The 25,175-nt window shown below is 47.2% G+C and overlaps 1 protein-coding gene across 1 annotated transcript in view; it reads right to left on the bottom strand.

The window, feature by feature from the left end:
• MASP2 (MBL associated serine protease 2) overlaps positions 1 to 25,175 on the bottom strand; it is a 900,889-nt gene that overhangs the window by 639,970 nt on the left and 235,744 nt on the right. The window lies entirely within an intron of this gene.

Here is a 25,175-nt window from a genome sequence, read left to right as displayed (position 1 = left end):
CACTATAAGGAGGATCTCTCTGCCAGTAATACTTTCCTATCAGCACTATAAGGAGGATCCCTCTGCCAGTAATACTTTCCAATCAGCACTATAAGGAGGATCCCTCTGCCAGTAATACTTTCCTATCAGCACTATAAGGAGGATCCCTCTGCCAGTAATCACACAGAGCGAGGCTTTCCTATCAGCACTATAAGGAGGATCCCTCTTCCAGTAATACTTTCCTATCAGCACTATAAGGAGGATCCCTCTGCCAGTAATACTTTCCTATCAGCACTATAAGGAGGATCCCTCTGCCAGTAATACTTTCCAATCAGCACTATAAGGAGGATCCCTCTGCCAGTAATACTTTCCTATCAGCACTATAAGGAGGATCCCTCTGCCAGTAATCACACAGAGCGAGGCTTTCCTATCAGCACTTTAAGGAGGATCCCTCTGCCAGTAATCACACAGAGCGAGGCTTTCCTATCAGCACTATAAGGAGGGTCCCTCTGCCAGTAATACTTTCCTATCAGCACTATAAGGAGGATCCCTCTGCCAGTAATCACACAGAGCAGGGCTTTCCTATCAGTTCTATAAGGAGGATCCCTCTGCCAGTAATCACACAGAGCGGGTCTTTCCTATCAGCACTATAAGGAGGATCCCTCTGCCAGTAATACTTTCCTATCAGCACTATAAAGAGGATCCCTCTGCCAGTAATTCTTTCCTATCAGCACTATAAGGAGGATCGCTCTGCCAGTAATCACACAGAGCGAGGCTTTCCTATCAGCACTATAAGGAGGATCCCTCTGCCAGAAATACTTTCCTATCAGCACTATAAGGAGGATCCCTCTGCCAGTAATAACACAGAGCAGTGCTTTCCTATCAGCACTATAAGGAGGATCCCTCTGCCAGTAATAACACAGAGCAGTGCTTTCCTATCAGCACTATAAGGAGGATCCCTCTGCCAGTAATACTTTCCTATCAGCACTATCAGGAGGATCCCTCTGCCAGTAATCACACAGAGCAGGGCTTTCCTATCTGTTCTACAAGGAGGATCCCTCTGCCAGTAATACTTTCCTATCAGCACTATAAGGAGGATCCCTCTGCCAGTAATACTTTCCTATCAGCACTATAAGGAGGATCCCTCTGCCAGTAATACTTTCCTATCAGCACTATAAGGAGGATCCCTCTGCCAGTAATACTTTCCTATCAGCACTATAAGGAGGATCCCTCTTCCAGTAATACTTTCCAATCAGCACTATAAGGAGGATCCCTCTGCCAGTAATACTTTCCTATCAGCACTATAAGGAGGATCCCTCTGCAAGTAATAACACAGAGCGAGGCTTTCCTGTCAGCACTTTAAGGAGGATCCCTCTGCCAGTAATCACACAGAGCGAGGCTTTCCTATCAGCACTATAAGGAGGATCCCTCTGCCAGTAATACTTTCCTATCAGCAATATAAGGAGGATCCCTCTGCCAGTAATACTTTCCTATCAGCACTATAAGGAGGATCCCTCTGCCAGTAATACTTTCCTATCAGCACTATAAGGAGGATCCCTCTGCCAGTAATACTTTACTATCAGCACTATAAGGAGGATCCCTCTGCCAGTAATCACACAGAGCAGGTGTTATGATTCCCGTACTCCAGACCAGATGAGATCTTATGGCAGAGGTCTGAGTACTGGAAAGATATGCTGGTTACAGGAACAGGGAAGCCTAGTAACCCCTGGCGCCCTAACTCCGTTGTCTCGCCCGTGTTATCAGAAATCCCCTGCGAGACTATGGTTGCTTGAGCCCATGGCAGCCGCGTTCGAAGGGCGGATTATGTCTGCCCAACCCCGATGCCCCCTCAGGTCTTAATGGGAGACAAAGGGAAATCCGAGACAGGGTGATAACAAGGGGCCCTCTGACTAAGCAACCAGGCCAGGGGTTACAAGCTATCTAACTTAACCAAAAGTATGTGCGGACAAACCGCCAGGGAAAAGGACAACCAAAGATCCACTGATCCGTAACTCCTATCCAGCACCGCTGGATACCAGAGTGGACTTGTGGGAGCGGAATCCTCCGCAAAAGCTCCGGAACACAATAAAACTAAATAATAAATAGTAAGCGGTCAAGCCGCAACACACGGCTACGCCGCGACTCACGAACACCACAGGATGTTAAAGGTGCTCGGTAGGACTCCAGGAATAGATGACGAATTCCGAGTACTGGATCACTGAGGACAGGAACAACCGAATAGAGCAGGACTGGAAACTCTCTGTAACTGACACAGCCAACAGGAAGCTAACACCGGCGTCTGTGAGAAGTCCTGAGAGTGCTTTTATTAGGAAACCCTCCAATCCGGATCCAGACAGGGTAATCATAATTATGCCGTGCAGCTGCATGCTGCATGGCCAGGATACAATTTGACCTGATTAATTAGACCTAGCAACGGGGAACGCGGTCCGACAGTGGCGTCCCCGTTGTTATGGTCTAAGCGGCTCCGTGCGCCCGGCGTCTAGCGTTGCTAGGGAGCCGGCGGCTGTCTGCCTGCGGCGTCCCTAGTTGCTAGGCGCCGGGCCGCACTGACGGGCGGACCCTCGGCGCCTAACAGTACCCCCCCCTTGAGGAGGGGTCAAGGAACCCCTAAGGCCAGGTTTCTGAGGAAATTCTCGAAAAAATGCCCTTTTGAGCCTCGGGGCATGGAGATCCTCGTCCAGGACCCAAGACCTTTCTTCTGGACCATAACCTCTCCAATGTACCAAAAAATAAAGCCGACCCCGGGACAACTTGGAATCGAGAACCTTCTCCACTAAGAACTCCTGCTGACCCTGTACGTCTATTGGTGATTTCCCCTGAGAGATCTTGCGAGGAAATTTACTGGACGAAACATATGGTTTTAACAAGGAGCAATGGAAGGTATTTCCGATCCGTAAAGTTTTTGGTAACCGTAACCGGAAAGCCACTGGATTGACTTTTTTGATAATATGAAATGGTCCAATAAATTTAGGACCCAATCTGGCTGAGGTTTGTCGAAGTTTAATGTTGCGAGTCGACAACCATACCCTATCTGCAACTTTAAAAGTGCACGGCCGCCGGAGCCTGTCAGAAAATTTTTTCTCCCGAAATGCCGCTTTTCTGAGAGCCAGGTGCACTTTTCTCCAAATGAGTTTGAGATGAGAGGTCAAGGTCAGTGAGGAGACAGAGGAATGTTGAAAAAAGGAATTAGCTCTGGGGTGAAAACCAAAATCTGTAAAAAATGGAGATACATTGGTGGAGGAATGACAGGCATTGTTGTAAGCAAACTCTGCTAACGGAAGAAACTCAGACCAGTCATTTTGGAGTTTGGCCGAGTACAAACGCAAATATTGTTTTAATGATTGATTGACTCGCTCAGTCTGCCCGTTGGATTGGGGATGGTAGCCAGACGTTAAAGATAATTTCATCTTCAATGAGGCACAAAAAGACTTCCAAAATTGTGCAATGAATTGTGGACCCCGATCAGAAACAATATCAGTGGGTAACCCATGGAGTCTGAAAACATGGCGGAGGAACAAGACTGCCAATCCCTGGGCAGATGGCAATCGGGGAAGAGCAATAAAATGGGCCATTTTGCTAAAACGGTCCACTACCACCCATATGACTCGGCATCCGGCTGACAGAGGAAGGTCCACCACAAAATCCATGGAAATATGAGACCATGGCCTAAGAGGAACATTCAAGGGCAAAAGTTGACCGATAGGCAAGGAACGGGGAACCTTATGCTGTGCACAGACCTGACAAGAAAAAACAAATTCCTTAATGTCTTTGGAAAGACCAGGCCACCATACCGAGCGGGAAACTAATTCAAAAGTTTTAGCGATCCCCGGATGCCCGGCAACTTTGCTATCGTGAAACTCCGTCAAAACCGTTGCTCTCAAAAACTCGGGGACAAAAAGACGACCAGCAGGAGTATTACCAGGAGCTTGATGTTGAAGCTGCTTCAACTGGGTAAATAAATCCAGTGTGAGGCCTGCCCGAATGACTGAAGACGGAAGTATGGGAGTAACAGGACTGTTGTCTTGAACTGGAAGAAAACTGCGTGACAGGGCATCTGCCTTGGTATTCTTGGAACCTGGCCTGAAGGTGATAATGAACTTGAAACGAGTAAAAAATAAAGCCCAACGAGCTTGCCGGGCATTCAGCCGTTTAGCTGATTCAATGTACTGAAGATTTTTGTGATCAGTCAAAACTGAAATGGTATGAGTGGCTCCTTCAAGCCAATGTCTCCACTCCTCGAAAGCCCATTTAATAGCCAGTAATTCCCGGTTACCAACATCGTAGTTGGATTCAGCAGATGAGAATTTCCTGGACATAAAGGCACAAGGATGTAATTCTAGGGAATCCGGATCCTTCTGAGACAGGATAGCCCCTACTCCAACCTCCGAGGCATCGACCTCAACAATGAAAGGCAATTCTGGGTTGGGATGTCTGAGGACAGGGGCTGAGACAAAGGCTTGTTTCAAGGCCTGAAAAGATAACTCCGCTTCACGTGACCAGTTGGTAGGATCTGCTCCCTTTTTAGTCAGTGCCACAATGGGAGCAACTAGGTCAGAGAAAGAGTGAATAAATCTTCTATAGTAATTCGCAAACCCTAAAAAGCGCTGAATTGCTTTTAAATTGGTGGGTTGCGCCCAACTAAGGATGGCTTGGAGCTTCTTTGGTTCCATACAGAATCCCCGAGGGGAAATAATGTACCCTAAAAAGGATACCTCCGTGACATGAAATTCACACTTCTCCAGCTTGGCATATAGGTGATTTTCACGTAATTTTTTTAGAACCTGACGCACCTGGGTAACATGTTGTTCAATAGAGTCAGAATATATCAAAATATCGTCTAAGTAGACTACAACGAATCTTCCAAGAAATTCACGGAGCACATCGTTAATGAGATCCTGGAAAACTGCCGGAGCGTTGGACAGGCCGAATGGCATAACCAGATACTCATAGTGGCCTGACTGAGTACTGAATGCCGTTTTCCACTCATCCCCTGACTTGATTCTGATGAGGTTATATGCTCCTCTTAGGTCAATCTTAGAAAAAATCACAGCCGAACGTAGCTGATCAAAGATGACAGAAATCAGCGGCAAAGGGTAAGTATTCTTTACTGAGATTTTATTCAAGGCTCTAAAGTCAATGCAAGGTCTGAGTGATCCATCCTTCTTCTCCACGAAGAAGAAGCCTGCACTTAAAGGGGATTTAGATGGCCTGATAAATCCTTTCCCTAGGCTTTCTTTAACATACTCATTGTCACGATCCGGGTATCTGGACGCCATTACTTACCCTTCAGATGCCTCCTAAGGCGGGCTCAGCGTTCCAGGACCGGATTCCGCTGTTCCTGAGTTTCCACATGCAGAGTGGTCTTTTCATCAGCCGCGGCCTCCGCTGTGCCCGCGTGGTTAAATGTGCATCTATCAGCCTGGCGTCTCCTGTCTCCAGTGGCCGGCGCCGCCATTACTGTTTCCCAGACCACATGGATTACAAACCAAACTTCCCTCCAAGTGTCTGCATGGGCGCAGCCATCTTGGATTCTGTCATCTGATCATTTCCACCAATCTGCTGTCTGTGTTGTTGATTTGCATAATTGCCTAGCCAACCCCTTCCTTGCTGCAGGTATAAGTAAGCTGTACCTGAGCAAGGAAGACGTCAGTGCTTTGGTTGTCAAACCTAGTTCCTGTTTGTCTCCCTTCTATGATTGTCTTCCAGGTTCCAGCTCCTGTCTCAAGACTTCCACCATAGAGACCCGCACCAGCATTCCACCTGCGGTGTAGCCTGACTCTCCAATCCATTGTGGATTCATCTGTTTCCAGCTACAACACTACCTGCTTCCAGCCTCAGCTTCCAGCAGAGTACAGCTTCCCTTAAAGGGCCGGTGTCCTTTCTACACTTTACCACTCTCCACCGGAATTATTATTTCTCCACTCTCAAGTTCTACATTTCAGTTCACATTTCATCGCTCCCAAAGTTCATTTATTATTTAACTGGTTCCAGCCAGTATCCACTCCGTGCTAACAACAGTCTGGTTCCAGCCAGTATCCACAGCAGCTGTTTTACCTTCAGCAACCCAGCTCTTCCTGGAACACCAGCTGGTACAATCCTGGGTTATCTCCATTGCTACAGTCGGGCCTGGTAAGGACTTTCCATCTAGAAGATCATAAGAACTATCTCACACTACCAGTGCCCTGTGGCTCCTGCCATGCTGTAGTACTCAGGAACTGTATTTATTCTTTGCTGACTTTTACGTTTTCTTTTATTGCTGCTGTGATGCGGAGTTGTCATAATAAACATCATTGACTTTTATCTAAGTTGTCGTGGTCACGCCTTCGGGCAGTTATTATTCATGTTACTTACATGTCCAGGGGTCTGATACAACCTCCCAGGTTCCGGTACATCTCAGCCCCTACAACTGAGGCTGCCTCCCGTCAGCTCAGGCCCTCAGTTGTGACAGTAAGCACTGACCTAATGAATCCAGCCGGAGACCAGGATCAAGCGGCCAGGCCGATGCAAGAACTGGCAGCCCGACTAGAACATCAGGAGGCTGCACAGGGCCACATCATCCGCTGTCTCCAGGATCTCTCTACTCGGCTGGATGGGATTCAGACAACTCTCCGTGGATCAGGCGCGTCTGGTGCGTCAACCACAGTGACTCCAGCTATAACCCCACCCACCTTACCCATTTCTGCTCCACGTCTTCATCTTCCAACGCCAGCAAAATTTGACGGATCTCCAAGATTCTGCAGGGGATTTCTCAACCAGTGTGAGATTCAGTTTGAGCTACAACCTGGCAGTTTTCCCAGTGACCGTACAAAAATTGCCTACGTTATTTCTCTTCTCAGTGGCTCGGCCCTTGATTGGGCATCACCGTTGTGGGAGAGGTCCGACACCCTGCTATCTTCTTACACTGCATTTGTGTCAACATTCAGGCGCATCTTCGACGAGCCAGGCAGGGTAACTTCAGCTTCGTCTGAGATTCTCCGTTTACGCCAGGAATCACGTACTGTAGGACAATATCTTATACAGTTCCAGATCCTGGCATCCGAACTGGCATGGAACGACGAGGTCCTGTATGCTGCATTCTGGCATGGTTTATCCGAGCGTATTAAAGATGAGTTAGCTACCAGAGACTTACCCTCCAAGTTAGATGAGCTAATCTCACTTTGTACGAAAGTTGACTTACGTTTCAGAGAGAGAGCAACTGAGCGTGGAAGATCATCTGCTCCAAAATCTTCTACTCCTCCTCCTCGCCAACTGTCACCAACTACAGATGAACCCCTGCAAATTGGCCGTTCCCGTTTAACTCCTGCTGAGCGCCGAAGACGTCTCTCCGAGTTTCTCTGTCTGTATTGTGCAGCTCCGTCTCACACCATTAATGCCTGTCCCAAACGTCCGGGAAACTCCAAATCCTAGCTCGCCAAGGAGAGGGCCGGCTAGGAGTAATGATCTCCTCTCCATCTCCTCAAGATTGTAACCTCCCAGTCTCGCTTCAAGTTGCTCAACGTTATCAGAACGTCATTGCCCTCCTGGATTCCGGAGCAGCTGGGAACTTTATTACTGAAGCCTATGTTAAACGGTGGTCCCTACCCACCGAGAGACTTCCTTCGTCCTTTTCCTTAACTGCTGTGGATGGCAGTAAAATTTTTGATACAGTTATTTCTCTAAGGACTCTACCAGTTCGTCTGAGAGTGGGAGTTCTTCATTCCGAACTTATTTCATTTTTAGTGATTCCAAGAGCCACACATCCTGTGGTCCTGGGCCTTCCATGGCTCCGTCTTCACAATCCTACAATTGATTGGACGACTACGCAAATCCTGGCATGGGGTTCCTCCTGTACTAAGACATGTTTGTTTAAAGTGTTGCCTGTCTGTTCTTCCTCCCCCAGGTCGTCTGATGTTCCACCTCCTCCATATCAAGATTTCACGGATGTGTTCAGTAAAGCTTCTGCTGATATCCTTCCTCCTCATAGAGAATGGGACTGCCCGATTGATCTCGTTCCAGGGAAGGTTCCACCTCGAGGCCGAACTTATCCGTTGTCTCTCCCCGAGACACATTCTATGGAGGAATACATTAAAGAGAACCTAGCAAAGGGGTTCATTCGACCTTCTTCTTCTCCAGCCGGCGCAGGCTTCTTTTTTGTAAAGAAGAAAGATGGTGGTCTGCGGCCGTGCATCGACTACAGAGGTTTGAACGACATTACCATCAAGAACCGCTATCCTTTACCCCTGATTACTGAGCTCTTTGACAGAGTTAGCGGAGCTACCATCTTTACAAAGCTGGACCTGAGAGGTGCATACAATCTCATCCGGATCCGTGAGGGTGACGAGTGGAAGACCGCATTTAACACCCGTGACGGACATTATGAGTACCTCGTCATGCCCTTCGGATTGAGCAATGCTCCAGCTGTCTTCCAGCATTTCGTCAATGAGATCTTCAGAGACATTCTATACCGTCATGTCGTGGTCTATCTAGATGATATCCTCATTTTTGCCAACGATTTAGAGGAACATCGTTTCTGGGTAAAGGAGGTTCTGTCCCGTCTCCGTGTCAATCATCTCTACTGCAAATTAGAGAAATGCGTCTTTGAAGTCAAGTCCATTCCGTTTCTAGGGTACATTGTGTCCGGTTCCGGACTAGAGATGGATCCTGAGAAACTACAAGCAATCCAGAATTGGCCGGTACCCTTAACCCTCAAAGGGGTCCAGAGGTTCTTAGGGTTCGCCAATTATTACCGAAAGTTTATACGAGACTTTTCCACCATTGTGGCGCCTATTACTGCTTTCACCAAGAAGGGTGCTAACCCGTCCAAGTGGTCTGAAGAAGCCATGCAAGCTTTTCATCTTTTAAAACAGAGGTTCATCTCTGCACCTGTCCTGAAACAGCCTGACATCGACTCTCCTTTCATCTTAGAGGTGGATGCCTCCTCCGTTGGAGTAGGAGCGGTGTTATCTCAGAGGGCTAAAGATGGTCATTTACATCCTTGCAGTTTCTTCTCACGGAAGTTCTCCCCAGCGGAGCGCAACTATGCCATTGGCGACCAGGAGTTGCTAGCCATCAAGCTCGCTCTAGAGGAGTGGAGATATCTGTTGGAGGGAGCTTCTCATTCAATCACCATCCTTACAGACCACAAGAACCTTCTATATCTAAAAGGCGCACAATGTCTCAACCCTCGTCAGGCCAGATGGGCACTTTTCTTTTCCAGGTTCGACTTTAAACTCCAGTTCTGTCCGGGCTCTCAGAATCGCAAGGCCGATGCCCTTTCCCGCTCATGGGAGCAAGAAAATGAGTCAGAGTCTTCAGACAAGCATCCTATTATAAATCCGTTGGCATTCTCCACGGTAGGGATGGACTCTACGCCCCCATCAGGGAAAAGTTTTGTGAAGCCGACACTAAGGAAGAAGCTCATGCATTGGGCCCATGCTTCCCGTTTTGCCGGACATACAGGTATCCAAAAAACCCTGGAGTTTATCTCTAGGTCCTATTGGTGGCCAACTCTGAAAAAGGACGTTTTGGAGTTTATTGCATCTTGCCCAAAGTGTGCTCAACATAAAGTATCCCGCCAGTCGCCTGCGGGGCAACTGGTTCCACTATCTGTTCCCCGTCGACCATGGACCCATTTGTCGATGGATTTTATTACAGATTTGCCCATGTGCAACAAGTTCAATACCATCTGGGTGGTAGTTGACCGGTTCACCAAGATGGCACACTTCATTCCTCTCACCGGTCTTCCGTCAGCTTCCAAGTTGGCTCAAGTATTCATACAAGAGATCTTCCGACTCCACGGTCTTCCAGAAGAAATTATCTCAGATCGAGGAGTTCAATTCACAGCCAAATTCTGGCGAAGTTTATGTCAAGTCCTCCAAGTCAAGTTAAAGTTTTCCACGGCTTACCATCCTCAGACCAATGGTCAAACTGAGAGGGTGAATCAGGACTTGGAGGCCTTCCTCCGCATCTATGTGTCCTCCTCTCAAGATGACTGGGTTCAATTACTTCCCTGGGCCGAGTTCTGTCATAACAACCAGTATCATTCTTCATCTTCCTCAACACCATTCTTCACCAACTTTGGATTCCACCCTAAAGTCCCTGAGTTCCAACCGCTTCCAGCAACTTCTGTTCCCGCAGTGGATATCACCTTGCATCAGTTTGCCAATATCTGGAAGAGCGTACGATCAGCTCTGCTCAAGGCATCGTTCAGGTACAAGAAGTTTGCGGATAAGAAGCGTCGAGCAGTTCCTGCTCTCAAGGTGGGTGATCGGGTATGGTTATCCACGAAGAATTTGAGGTTAAGAGTTCCCAGTATGAAGTTTGCACCTCGCTACATCGGTCCTTTTAAAATTGATCAAGTCATCAATCCTGTTGCTTACAGACTCCAGTTACCTCCCTTCTTAAAAATACCCAGGACATTCCATGTTTCCCTGTTGAAACTGCTAATCTTGAATCGGTTTCATTCCTCACTTCCACCAACTCCGAAAGTCCAAACTCAACGAGGCGTTGAGTATGAAGTGTCCAAGATCCTGGACTCACGTCACCGTTACGGTCAACTTCAGTATCTCATTGACTGGAAGGGCTATGGTCCTGAAGAACGCTCTTGGACCAATGCCTCTGACGTCCATGCTCCTGCCTTGGTCCGAAATTTCCACGCAAAGTTTCCTTTAAAGCCTAAGAAGTGTCCTGGGGCCACTCCTAAAGGGGGGGGTGCTGTCACGATCCGGGTATCTGGACGCCATTACTTACCCTTCAGATGCCTCCTAAGGCGGGCTCAGCGTTCCAGGACCGGATTCCGCTGTTCCTGAGTTTCCACATGCAGAGTGGTCTTTTCATCAGCCGCGGCCTCCGCTGTGCCCGCGTGGTTAAATGTGCATCTATCAGCCTGGCGTCTCCTGTCTCCAGTGGCCGGCGCCGCCATTACTGTTTCCCAGACCACATGGATTACAAACCAAACTTCCCTCCAAGTGTCTGCATGGGCGCAGCCATCTTGGATTCTGTCATCTGATCATTTCCACCAATCTGCTGTCTGTGTTGTTGATTTGCATAATTGCCTAGCCAACCCCTTCCTTGCTGCAGGTATAAGTAAGCTGTACCTGAGCAAGGAAGACGTCAGTGCTTTGGTTGTCAAACCTAGTTCCTGTTTGTCTCCCTTCTATGATTGTCTTCCAGGTTCCAGCTCCTGTCTCAAGACTTCCACCATAGAGACCCGCACCAGCATTCCACCTGCGGTGTAGCCTGACTCTCCAATCCATTGTGGATTCATCTGTTTCCAGCTACAACACTACCTGCTTCCAGCCTCAGCTTCCAGCAGAGTACAGCTTCCCTTAAAGGGCCGGTGTCCTTTCTACACTTTACCACTCTCCACCGGAATTATTATTTCTCCACTCTCAAGTTCTACATTTCAGTTCACATTTCATCGCTCCCAAAGTTCATTTATTATTTAACTGGTTCCAGCCAGTATCCACTCCGTGCTAACAACAGTCTGGTTCCAGCCAGTATCCACAGCAGCTGTTTTACCTTCAGCAACCCAGCTCTTCCTGGAACACCAGCTGGTACAATCCTGGGTTATCTCCATTGCTACAGTCGGGCCTGGTAAGGACTTTCCATCTAGAAGATCATAAGAACTATCTCACACTACCAGTGCCCTGTGGCTCCTGCCATGCTGTAGTACTCAGGAACTGTATTTATTCTTTGCTGACTTTTACGTTTTCTTTTATTGCTGCTGTGATGCGGAGTTGTCATAATAAACATCATTGACTTTTATCTAAGTTGTCGTGGTCACGCCTTCGGGCAGTTATTATTCATGTTACTTACATGTCCAGGGGTCTGATACAACCTCCCAGGTTCCGGTACATCTCAGCCCCTACAACTGAGGCTGCCTCCCGTCAGCTCAGGCCCTCAGTTGTGACACTCATTCATGGCCACAGTTTCAGGTCCGGACAATGCATATAACCTTCCCTTAGGCAAAGTGGCACCAGGAATTAACTCAATAGCACAATCATAAGGCCTATGGGGAGGCAGAATATCCGCATTGCCCTTGGAAAATACATCAACAAAATCCTGGTATTCCACAGGAATGGGTGCGGGAATGACAGCAGCAATTCTGATGGGAAGCGTAATACATTCTTTATTACAGATGGTACCCCATTGTAAGATCTCCCCCAACTGCCAATCAATGATGGGATTATGAAAGGCCAGCCAAGGGTGACCCAGAACCACAGGAACTGCTGGGCAATGGGTAAGGAAAAACTCAATCTTTTCAGAAAGCAGAGCTCCTACCGAAAGAAGAACAGAAGGTGTACAGAGAGAAATAACCCCATTGGACAAGGGACTCCCATCTAAACCATGCATGGTGATACACCTACCCAAGGCTAACTGAGGAATACCTAAGGCCTTGGCCCATGTTAAATCCATAAAGTTCCCTGCAGCTCCACTGTCCACAAAAGCCGAGACCGAGGAACAGAGGCTGCCAAAGGAAACTTTAGCTGGAACTAACAGTGAATTATTTGAGGAGATAAGCTGTAAACCAAAGTGAACCCCCTCACAACTCACTTGGTCGAGGCGTTTCCCGACTTGTTCGGACAACTACGGGCAAAATGTCCCTTACCCCCACAGTATAAACAAAGACCAGAATTTTGCCTTCTGGTTCTTTCTTCAGGAGACAGTTTGGAGAGGCCTATCTGCATGGGCTCCTCTATGTCCACAGGAATGGAAAAAACACAAGGAGTAGACCCGACAGATGCTCCTTTTTCAGCCCTCCGCTCCCTGAGACGACGATCAATCTTAATAGAGAGCTCCATGAGTTTATCGAGAGTCTCAGGAGCGGGATACTGAAGGAGACTGTCTTTTATAGACTCAGATAAGCCGAGGCGAAACTGACTGCGCAGGGCTGGGTCATTCCATCCACAGTCGTTCGACCAACGGCGAAACTCCGTACAATAAATCTCTGCGGGATTCCTACCCTGTCTGAGAGCACGCAACTGACTCTCGGCGGATGCCTCTCTATCAGGGTCGTCATACAAAAGCCCTAAGGACCCCAGAAAGGCGTCTACAGACAATAAAGCTGGATCGTCTGTCTTTAAACCAAAAGCCCAGGTCTGAGGATCCCCCTGTAGCAGAGAAATAATAATTCCTACCCGCTGAGATTCCGTACCTGAGGAGACTGGTCTTAAACGAAAATACAGTTTACAAGACTCTTTAAAATTAAAAAACTGCTTTCTATCCCCAGAAAAACGGTCAGGCAGATGCATTTTTGGTTCAGGAATGACCCTCGGGGAAGTCCGTAACAGATCTTCCTGTGACCTCACCCGAAGGGACAGATCCTGAACCATCTGAGTAAGCTCTTGAATCTGGCTAACTAAAAGCTGGCCCGGATTTGGCCCAACACCGGTGGGATTCATGAGGCTGACAGATCTCCCAACTGAATAAGGGAAAAAATTAACTCCTGTTAATTTTAAATTTTAGTATGGCCGGTGTTAATGTTATGATTCCCGTACTCCAGACCAGATGAGATCTTATGGCAGAGGTCTGAGTACTGGAAAGATATGCTGGTTACGGGAACAGGGAAGCCTAGTAACCCCTGGCGCCCTAACTCCGTTGTCTCGCCCGTGTTATCAGAAATCCCCTGCGAGACTATGGTTGCTTGAGCCCATGGCAGCCGCGTTCGAAGGGCGGATTATGTCTGCCCAACCCCGATGCCTCCTCAGGTCTTAATGGGAGACAAAGGGAAATCCGAGACAGGGTGATAACAAGGGGCCCTCTGACTAAGCAACCAGGCCAGGGGTTACAAGCTATCTAACTTAACCAAAAGTATGTGCGGACAAACCGCCAGGGAAAAGGACAACCAAAGATCCACTGATCCGTAACTCCTATCCAGCACCGCTGGATACCAGAGTGGACTTGTGGGAGCGGAATCCTCCGCAAAAGCTCCGGAACACAATAAAACTAAATAATAAATAGTAAGCGGTCAAGCCGCAACACACGGCTACGCCGCGACTCACGAACACCACAGGATGTTAAAGGTGCTCGGTAGGACTCCAGGAATAGATGACGAATTCCGAGTACTGGATCACTGAGGACAGGAACAACCGAATAGAGCAGGACTGGAAACTCTCTGTAACTGACACAGCCAACAGGAAGCTAACACCGGCGTCTGTGAGAAGTCCTGAGAGTGCTTTTATTAGGAAACCCTCCAATCCGGATCCAGACAGGGTAATCATAATTATGCCGTGCAGCTGCATGCTGCATGGCCAGGATACAATTTGACCTGATTAATTAGACCTAGCAACGGGGAACGCGGTCCGACAGTGGCGTCCCCGTTGTTATGGTCTAAGCGGCTCCGTGCGCCCGGCGTCTAGCGTTGCTAGGGAGCCGGCGGCTGTCTGCCTGCGGCGTCCCTAGTTGCTAGGCGCCGGGCCGCACTGACGGGCGGACCCTCGGCGCCTAACAGCAGGGCTTTCCTATCTGTTCTATTAGGAGGATCCCTCTGCCAGTAATACTTTCCTATAAGCACTATAAGGAGGATCCCTCTGCCAGTAATACTTTCCTATCAGCACTATAAGGAGGATCCCTCTGCCAGTAATACTTTCCTATCAGCACTATAAGAAGGATCCCTCTGCCAGTAATACTTTCCAATCAGCACTATAAGGAGGATCCCTCTGCGAGTAATACTTTCCTATCAGCACTATAAGAAGGATCCCTCTGCCAGTAATACTTTCCTATCAGCAATATAAGGAGGATCCCTCTGCCAGTAATACTTTCCTATCAGCACTATAAGGAGGATCCCTCTGCCAGTAATACTTTCCTATCAGCACTATAAGGAGGATCCCTCTGCCAGTAATACTTTCCTATCAGCACTATAAGGAGGATCCCTCTGCCAGTAATACTTTCCTATCAGCACTATAAGGAGGATCCCTCTGCCAGTAATACTTTACTATCAGCACTATAAGGAGGGTCCCTCTGCCAGTAATCACACAGAGCAGGGCTTTCCTATCTGTTCTATAAGGAGGATCCCTCTGCCAGTAATACTTTCCTATAAGCACTATAAGGAGGATCCCTCTGCCAGTAATACTTTCCTATCAGCACTAAAAGGAGGATCCCTCTGCGAGTAATACTTTCCTATCAGCACTATAAGAAGGATCCCTCTGCCAGTAATACTTTCCTATCAGCACTATAAGGAGGATCCCTCTGCCAGTAATACTTTCCTATCAGCACTTTAAGGAGGATCCCTCTGCCAGTAATACTTTCCTATCAGCTCTATAAGAAGGATCCCTCTGCCAGTAATACTTTCCTATCAGCACTATAAGGAGGATCCCTCTGCCAGTAATCACACAGAGCGAGGCTTTCCTATCAGCACTTTAAGGAGGATCCCTCTGCCAGTAATCACACAGAGCGAGGCTTTCCTATCAGCACTATAAGGAGGATCCCTCTGACAGTAATCACACAGAGCGAGGCTTTCCTATCAGCACTATAAGGAGGATCCCTCTGACAGTAATCACACAGAGCGAGGCTTTCCTATCAGCACTATAAGGAGGATCCCTCTGCCAGTAATACTTTCCTATCAGCACTATAAGGAGGATCCCTCTGCCAGTAATACTTTCCTATCAGCACTATAAGGAGGATCGCTCTGCCAGTAATCACACAGAGCGAGGCTTTCCTATCAGTACTATAAGGAGGATCCCTCTGCCAGTAATACTTTCCTATCAGCACTATAAGGAGGATCCCTCTGCCAGTAATAACACAGAGCGGGGCTTTCCTATCAGCACTATAAGGAGGATCCCTCTGCCAGTAATACTTTCCTATCAGCACTATAAGGAGGATCCCTCTGCCAGTAATACTTTCCTATCAGCACTATAAGGAGGATCCCTCTGCCAGTAATACTTTCCTATCAGCACTATAAGGAGGATCCCTCTGCCAGTAATACTTTCCTATCAGCTCTATAAGAAGGATCCCTCTGCCAGTAATACTTTCCTATCAGCGCTATAAGGAGGATCCCTCTGCCAGTAATACTTTCCTATCAGCACTATAAGGAGGATCCCTCTGCCAGTAATACTTTCCTATCAGCACTATAAGTAGGATCCCTCTGCCAGTAATACTTTCCTATCAGCACTATAAGGAGGATCCCTCTGCCAGTAATACTTTCCTATCAGCACTATAAGGAGGATCCCTCTGCCAGTAATACTTTCCTATCAGCACTATAAGGAGGATCTCTCTGCCAGTAATACTTTTCTATCAGCACTATAAGGAGGATCCCTCTGCCAGTAATACTTTCCAATCAGCACTATAAGGAGGATCCCTCTGCCAGTAATACTTTCCTATCAGCACTATAAGGAGGATCCCTCTGCCAGTAATCACACAGAGCGAGGCTTTCCTATCAGCACTATAAGGAGGATCCCTCTGCCAGTAATACTTTCCTATCAGCACTATAAGGAGGATCCCTCTGCCAGTAATACTTTCCTATCAGCACTATAAGGAGGATCCCTCTGCCAGTAATACTTTCCAATCAGCACTATAAGGAGGGTCCCTCTGCCAGTAATACTTTCCTATCAGCACTATAAGGAGGATCCCTCTGCCAGTAATACTTTCCTCTCAGCACTATAAGGAGGATCCCTCTGCCAGTAATACTTTCCTATCAGCACTATAAGGAGGATCCCTCTGCCAGTAATACTTTCCAATCAGCACTATAAGGAGGGTCCCTCTGCCAGTAATACTTTCCTATCAGCACTATAAGGAGGATCCCTCTGCCAGTAATCACACAGAGCAGGGCTTTCCTATCAGTTCTATAAGGAGGATCCCTCTGCCAGTAATCACACAGAGCGGGTCTTTCCTATCAGCACTATAAGGAGGATCCCTCTGCCAGTAATACTTTCCTATCAGCACTATAAGGAGGATCCCTCTGCCAGTAATCACACAGAGCGAGGCTTTCCTATCAGCACTATAAGGAGGATCCCTCTGCCAGTAATACTTTCCTATCAGCACTATAAGGAGGATCCCTCTGCCAGTAATACTTTCCTATCAGCACTATAAGGAGGATCCCTCTGCCAGTAATACTTTCCTATCAGCACTATAAGGAGGATCCCTCTGCCAGTAATACTTTCCTATCAGCACTATAAGGAGGATCTCTCTGCCAGTAATACTTTCCTATCAGCACTATAAGGAGGATCCCTCTGCCAGTAATACTTTCCAATCAGCACTATAAGGAGGATCCCTCTGCCAGTAATACTTTCCTATCAGCACTATAAGGAGGATCCCTCTGCCAGTAATCACACAGAGCGAGGCTTTCCTATCAGCACTATAAGGAGGATCCCTCTGCCAGTAATACTTTCCTATCAGCACTATAAGGAGGATCCCTCTGCCAGCAATACTTTCCTATCAGCACTATAAGGAGGATCCCTCTGCCAGTAATACTTTCCAATCAGCACTATAAGGAGGATCCCTCTGCCAGTAATACTTTCCTATCAGCACTATAAGGAGGATCCCTCTGCCAGTAATCACACAGAGCGAGGCTTTCCTATCAGCACTTTAAGGAGGATCCCTCTGCCAGTAATCACACAGAGCGAGGCTTTCCTATCAGCACTATAAGGAGGGTCCCTCTGCCAGTAATACTTTCCTATCAGCACTATAAGGAGGATCCCTCTGCCAGTAATACTTTCCTATCAGCACTATAAGGAGGATCCCTCTGCCAGTAATACTTTCCTATCAGCACTATAAGGAGGATCCCTCTGCCAGTAATCACACAGAGCAGGGCTTTCCTATCTGTTCTATAAGGAGGATCCCTCTGCCAGTAATACTTTCCTATAAGCACTATAAGGAGGATCCCTCTGCCAGTAATACTTTCCTATCAGCACTATAAGGAGGATCCCTCTGCGAGTAATACTTTCCTATCAGCACTATAAGGAGGATCCCTCTGCCAGTAATACTTTCCTATCAGCACTATAAGGAGGATCCCTCTGCCAGTAATACTTTCCTATCAGCACTATAAGGAGGATCCCTCTGCCAGTAATACTTTCCTATCAGCACTATAAGGAGGATCCCTCTGCCAGTAATAACACAGAGCGGGGATTTCCTATCAGCACTATAAGGAGGATCCCTCTGCCAGTAATACTTTCCTATCAGCACTATAAGGAGGATCCCTCTGCCAGTAATACTTTCCTATCAGCACTATAAGGAGGATCCCTCTGCCAGTAATACTTTCCTATCAGCACTATAAGGAGGATCCCTCTGCCAGTAATACTTTCCTATCAGCACTATAAGGAGGATCGCTCTGCCAGTAATCACACAGAGCGAGGCTTTCCTATCAGCACTATAAGGAGGATCCCTCTGCCAGTAATACTTTCCTATCAGCATTAGAAGGAGGATCCCTCTGCCAGTAATAACACAGAGCGAGGCTTTCCTATCAGTACTATAAGGAGGATCCCTCTGCCCGTAATACTTTCCTATCAGCACTATAAGGAGAATCCCTCTGCCAGTAATAACACAGAGCAGTGCTTTCCTATCAGCACTATAAGGAGGATCCCTCTGCCAGTAATCACACAGAGCGAGGCTTTCCTATCAGCACTTTAAGGAGGATCCCTCTGCCAGTAATCACACAGAGCGAGGCTTTCCTATCAGCACTATAAGGAGGATCCCTCTGAAAGTAATCACACAGAGCGAGGCTTTCCTATCAGCACTATAAGGAGGATCCCTCTGCCAGTAATCACACAGAGCGAGGCTTTCCTATCAGCACTATAAGGAGGATCCCTCTGCCAGCAATACTTTCCTATCAGCACTATAAGGAGGATCCCTCTGCCAGTAATACTTTCCTATCAGTACTATAAGGAGGATCGCTCTGCCAGTAATCACACAGAGCGAGGCTTTCCTATCAGCACTATAAAGAGGATCCCTCTGCCAGTAATACTTTCCTATCAGCACTATAAGGAGGATCCCTCTGCCAGTAATACTTTCCTATCAGCACTATAAGGAGGATCCCTCTGCCAGTAATACTTTCCTATCAGCTCTATAAGAAGGATCCCTCTGCCAGTAATACTTTCCTATCAGCACTATAAGGAGGATCCCTCTGCCAGTAATAACACAGAGCGAGGCTTTCCTATCAGCACTATAAGGAGGATCCCTCTGCCAGTAATACTTTCCTATCAGCACTATAAGGAGGATCCCTCTGCCAGTAATACTTTCCTATCAGCACTATAAGGAGGATCGCTCTGCCAGTAATCACACAGAGCGAGGCTTTCCTATCAGTACTATAAGGAGGATCCCTCTGCCAGTAATGCTTTCCTATCAGCACTATAAGGAGGATCCCTCTGCCAGTAATAACACAGAGCGGGGCTTTCCTATCAGCACTATAAGGAGGATCCCTCTGCCAGTAATACTTTCCTATCAGCACTATAAGGAGGATCCCTCTGCCAGTAATACTTTCCTATCAGCACTATAAGGAGGATCCCTCTGCCAGTAATACTTTCCTATCAGCACTATAAGGAGGATCCCTCTGCCAGTAATACTTTCCTATCAGCTCTATAAGAAGGATCCCTCTGCCAGTAATACTTTCCTATCAGCGCTATAAGGAGGATCCCTCTGTCAGTAATAACACAGAGCAGGGCTTTCCTATCAGCACTATAAGGAGGATCCCTCTGCCAGTAATACTTTCCTATCAGCACTATAAGGAGTATCCCTCTGCCAGTAATACTTTCCTATCAGTACTATAAAGAGGATCCCTCTGCCAGTAATACTTTCCAATCAGCACTATAAGGAGGATCCCTCTGCCAGTAATACTTTCCTATCAGCACTATAAGGGGGATCCCTCTGCCAGTAATAACACAGAGCAGTGCTTTCCTATCAGCACTATAAGGAGGATCCCTCTGCCAGTAATACTTTACTATCAGCACTATAAGGAGGATCCCTCTGCCAGTAATCACACAGAGCGAGGCTTTCCTCTCAGCACTATAAGGAGGATCCCTCTGCCAGTAATCACACAGAGCGAGGCTTTCCTATCAGCACTATAAGGAGGATCCCTCTGCCAGTAATACTTTCCTATCAGCACTATAAGGAGGATCCCTCTGCCAGTAATACTTTACTATCAGCACTATAAGGAGGATCCCTCTGCCAGTAATCACACAGAGCGAGGCTTTCCTATCAGCACTATAAGGAGGATCCCTCTGCCAGTAATACTTTCCTATCAGCACTATAAGGAGGATCCCTCTGCCAGTAATACTTTCCTGTCAGCACTATAAGGAGGATCCCTCTGCCAGTAATACTTTCCTGTCAGCACTATAAGGAGGATCCCTCTGCCAGTAATACTTTCCTATCAGCACTATAAGGAGGATCCCTCTGCCAGTAATACTTTACTATCAGCACTATAAGGAGGATCCCTCTGCCAGTAATACTTTCCTATCAGCACTATAAGGAGGATTCCTCTGCCAGTAATACATTCCTATCAGCACTATAAGGAGGATCCCTCTGCCAGTAATACTTTCCTATCAGCACTATAAGGTGGATCCCTCTGCCAGTAATACTTTCCTGTCAGTACTATAAGGAGGATCCCTCTGCCAGTAATACTTTACTATCAGCACTATAAGGAGGATCCCTCTGCCAGTAATACTTTCCTATCAGCACTATAAGGAGGATCCCTCTGCCAGTAATACTTTCCTATCAGCACTATAAGGAGGATCCCTCTGCCAGTAATAATTTCCTATCAGCACTATAAGGAGGATCCCTCTGCCAGTATTTCTTTCCTATCAGCACTATAAGGAGGATCCCTCTGCCAGTAATACTTTCCTATCAGCACTATAAGGAGGATCCCTCTGCCAGTAATACTTTCCTATCAGCACTATAAGGAGGATCCCTCTGCCAGTAATCACACAGAGCGGGGCTTTCCTATCAGCACTATAAGGAGGATCCTTCTGCCAGTAATACTTTCCTATTAGCACTACAAGGAGGATCCCTCTGCCAGTAATACTTTCCTATCAGCACTATAAGGAGGATCCCTCTGCCAGTAATACTTTCCTATCAGCACTATAAGGAGGATCCCTCTGCCAGTAATACTTTCCTATCAGCACTATAAGGAGGATCCCTCTGCCAGTAATCACACAGAGCGGGGCTTTCCTATCAGCACTACAAGGAGGATCCCTCTGCCAGTAATACTTTCCTATCAGCACTATAAGGAAGATCCCTCTGCCAGTAATCACACAGAGCGGGGATTTCCTATCAGCACGGCAAGGAGGATCCCTCTGCCAGTAATACTTTCCTATCAGCACTATAAGGAGGATCCCTCTGCCAATAATAACACAGAGCAGGGCTTTCCTATCAGCACTATAAGGAGGATCCCTATGCCAGTAATCACACAGAGCGAGGCTTTCCTATCAGCACTTTAAGGAGGATCCCTCTGCCAGTAATCACACAGAGCGAGGCTTTCCTATCAGCACTATAAGGAGGATCCCTCTGAAAGTAATCACACAGAGCGAGGCTTTCCTATCAGCACTATAAGGAGGATCCCTCTGCCAGTAATCACACAGAGCAGGGCTTTCCCATCAGTTCTATAAGGAGGATCCCTCTGCCAGTAATCACACAGAGCGGGTCTTTCCTATCAGCACTATAAGGAGGATCCCTCTGCCAGTAATACTTTCCTATCAGCACTATAAGGAGGATCCCTCTGCCAGTAATCACACAGAGCGAGGCTTTCCTATCAGCACTATAAGGAGGATCCCTCTGCCAGTAATACTTTCCTATCAGCACTATCAGGAGGATCCCTCTGCCAGTAATACTTTCCTATCAGCACTATAAGGAGGATCCCTCTGCCAGTAATACTTTCCTATCAGCACTATAAGGAGGATCCCTCTGCCAGTAATACTTTCCTATCAGCACTATAAGGAGGATCTCTCTGCCAGTAATACTTTCCTATCAGCACTATAAGGAGGATCCCTCTGCCAGTAATACTTTCCAATCAGCACTATAAGGAGGATCCCTCTGCCAGTAATCACACAGAGCGAGGCTTTCCTATCAGCACTATAAGGAGGATCCCTCTGCCAGTAATACTTTCCTATCAGCACTATAAGGAGGATCCCTCTGCCAGTAATACTTTCCAATCAGCACTATAAGGAGGATCCCTCTGCCAGTAATACTTTCCTATCAGCACTATAAGGAGGATCCCTCTGCCAGTAATCACACAGAGCGAGGCTTTCCTATCAGCACTTTAAGGAGGATCCCTCTGCCAGTAATAACACAGAGCGAGGCTTTCCTATCAGCACTTTAAGGAGGATCCCTCTGCCAGTAATCACACAGAGCGAGGCTTTCCTATCAGCACTATAAGGAGGGTCCCTCTGCCAGTAATACTTTCCTATCAGCACTATAAGGAGGATCCCTCTGCCAGTAATCACACAGAGCAGGGCTTTCCTATCAGTTCTATAAGGAGTATCCCTCTGCCAGTAATCACACAGAGCGGGTCTTTCCTATCAGCACTATAAGGAGGATCCCTCTGCCAGTAATACTTTCCTATCAGCACTATAAAGAGGATCCCTCTACCAGTAATACTTTCCTATCAGCACTATAAGGAGGATCGCTCTGCCAGTAATCACACAGAGCGAGGCTTTCCTATCAGCACTATAAGGAGGATCCCTCTGCCAGTAATACTTTCCTAACAGCACTATAAGGAGGATCCCTCTGCCAGTAATCACACAGAGCAGGGCTTTCCTATCTGTTCTACAAGGAGGATCCCTCTGCCAGTAATACTTTCCTATCAGCACTATAAGGAGGATCCCTCTGCCAGTAATAACACAGAGCAGTGCTTTCCTATCAGCACTATAAGGAGGATCCCTCTGCCAGTAATAACACAGAGCAGTGCTTTCCTATCAGCACTATAAGGAGGATCCCTCTGCCAGTAATTCTTTCCTATCAGCACTATAAGGAGGATCCCTCTGCCAGTAATCACACAGAGCAGGGCTTTCCTATCTGTTCTACAAGGAGGATCCCTCTGCCAGTAATACTTTCCTATCAGCACTATAAGGAGGATCCCTCTGCCAGTAATACTTTCCTATCAGCACTATAAGGAGGATCCCTCTGCCAGTAATACTTTCCTATCAGCACTATAAGGAGGATCCCTCTGCCAGTAATACTTTCCTATCAGCACTATAAGGAGGATCCCTCTGCCAGTAATACTTTCCAATCAGCACTATAAGGAGGATCCCTCTGCCAGTAATACTTTCCTATCAGCACTATAAGGAGGATCCCTCTGCAAGTAATAACACAGAGCGAGGCTTTCCTATCAGATCTTTAAGGAGGATCCCTCTGCCAGTAATCACACAGAGCGAGGCTTTCCTATCAGCACTATAAGGAGGATCCCTCTGCCAGTAATACTTTCCTATCAGCAATATAAGGAGGATCCCTCTGCCAGTAATACTTTCCTATCAGCACTATAAGGAGGATCCCTCTGCCAGTAATACTTTCCTATCAGCACTATAAGGAGGATCCCTCTGCCAGTAATACTTTCCTATCAGCACTATAAGGAGGATCCCTCTGCCAGTAATCACACAGAGCAGGGCTTTCCTATCTGTTCTATAAGGAGGATCCCTCTGCCAGTAATACTTTCCTATAAGCACTATAAGGAGGATCCCTCTGCCAGTAATACTTTCCTATCAGCACTATAAGGAGGATCCCTCTGCGAGTAATACTTTCCTATCAGCACTATAAGGAGGATCCCTCTGCCAGTAATACTTTCCTATCAGCACTATAAGGAGGATCCCTCTGCCAGTAATACTTTCCTATCAGCACTATAAGGAGGATCCCTCTGCCAGTAATACTTTCCTGTCAGCACTATAAGGAGGATCCCTCTGCCAGTAATACTTTCCTATCAGCACTATAAGGAGGATCCCTCTGCCAGTAATACTTTACTATCAGCACTATAAGGAGGATCCCTCTGCCAGTAATACTTTCCTATCAGCACTATAAGGAGGATTCCTCTGCCAGTAATACATTCCTATCAGCACTATAAGGAGGATCCCTCTGCCAGTAATACTTTCCTATCAGCACTATAAGGTGGATCCCTCTGCCAGTAATACTTTCCTGTCAGTACTATAAGGAGGATCCCTCTGCCAGTAATACTTTACTATCAGCACTATAAGGAGGATCCCTCTGCCAGTAATACTTTCCTATCAGCACTATAAGGTGGATCCCTCTGCCAGTAATACTTTCCTGTCAGTACTATAAGGAGGATCCCTCTGCCAGTAATACTTTACTATCAGCACTATAAGGAGGATCCCTCTGCCAGTAATACTTTCCTATCAGCACTATAAGGAGGATCCCTCTGCCAGTAATACTTTCCTATCAGCACTATAAGGAGGATCCCTCTGCCAGTAATAATTTCCTATCAGCACTATAAGGAGGATCCCTCTGCCAGTAATTCTTTCCTATCAGCACTATAAGGAGGATCCCTCTGCCAGTAATACTTTCCTATCAGCACTATAAGGAGGATCCCTCTGCCAGTAATACTTTCCTATCAGCACTATAAGGAGGATCCCTCTGCCAGTAATCACACAGAGCGGGGCTTTCCTATCAGCACTATAAGGAGGATCCTTCTGCCAGTAATACTTTCCTATTAGCACTACAAGGAGGATCCCTCTGCCAGTAATACTTTCCTATCAGCACTATAAGGAGGATCCCTCTGCCAGTAATACTTTCCTATCAGCACTATAAGGAGGATCCCTCTGCCAGTAATACTTTCCTATCAGCACTATAAGGAGGATCCCTCTGCCAGTAATCACACAGAGCGGGGCTTTCCTATCAGCACTACAAGGAGGATCCCTCTGCCAGTAATACTTTCCTATCAGCACTATAAGGAAGATCCCTCTGCCAGTAATCACACAGAGCGGGGCTTTCCTATCAGCACTGCAAGGAGGATCCCTCTGCCAGTAATACTTTCCTATCAGCACTATAAGGAGGATCCCTCTGCCAATAATAACACAGAGCAGGGCTTTCCTATCAGCACTATAAGGAGGATCCCTATGCCAGTAATCACACAGAGCGAGGCTTTCCTATCAGCACTTTAAGGAGGATCCCTCTGCCAGTAATCACACAGAGCGAGGCTTTCCTATCAGCACTATAAGGAGGATCCCTCTGAAAGTAATCACACAGAGCGAGGCTTTCCTATCAGCACTATAAGGAGGATCCCTCTGCCAGTAATCACACAGAGCAGGGCTTTCCCATCAGTTCTA

This window comes from Pseudophryne corroboree (assembly GCF_028390025.1).
Source record: "Pseudophryne corroboree isolate aPseCor3 chromosome 10 unlocalized genomic scaffold, aPseCor3.hap2 SUPER_10_unloc_1, whole genome shotgun sequence".
Classification (NCBI taxonomy): domain Eukaryota; kingdom Metazoa; phylum Chordata; class Amphibia; order Anura; family Myobatrachidae; genus Pseudophryne; species Pseudophryne corroboree.
Note: the sequence above shows the minus strand (reverse complement) of the source record. Positions and strands in the feature narration are given on the sequence as shown.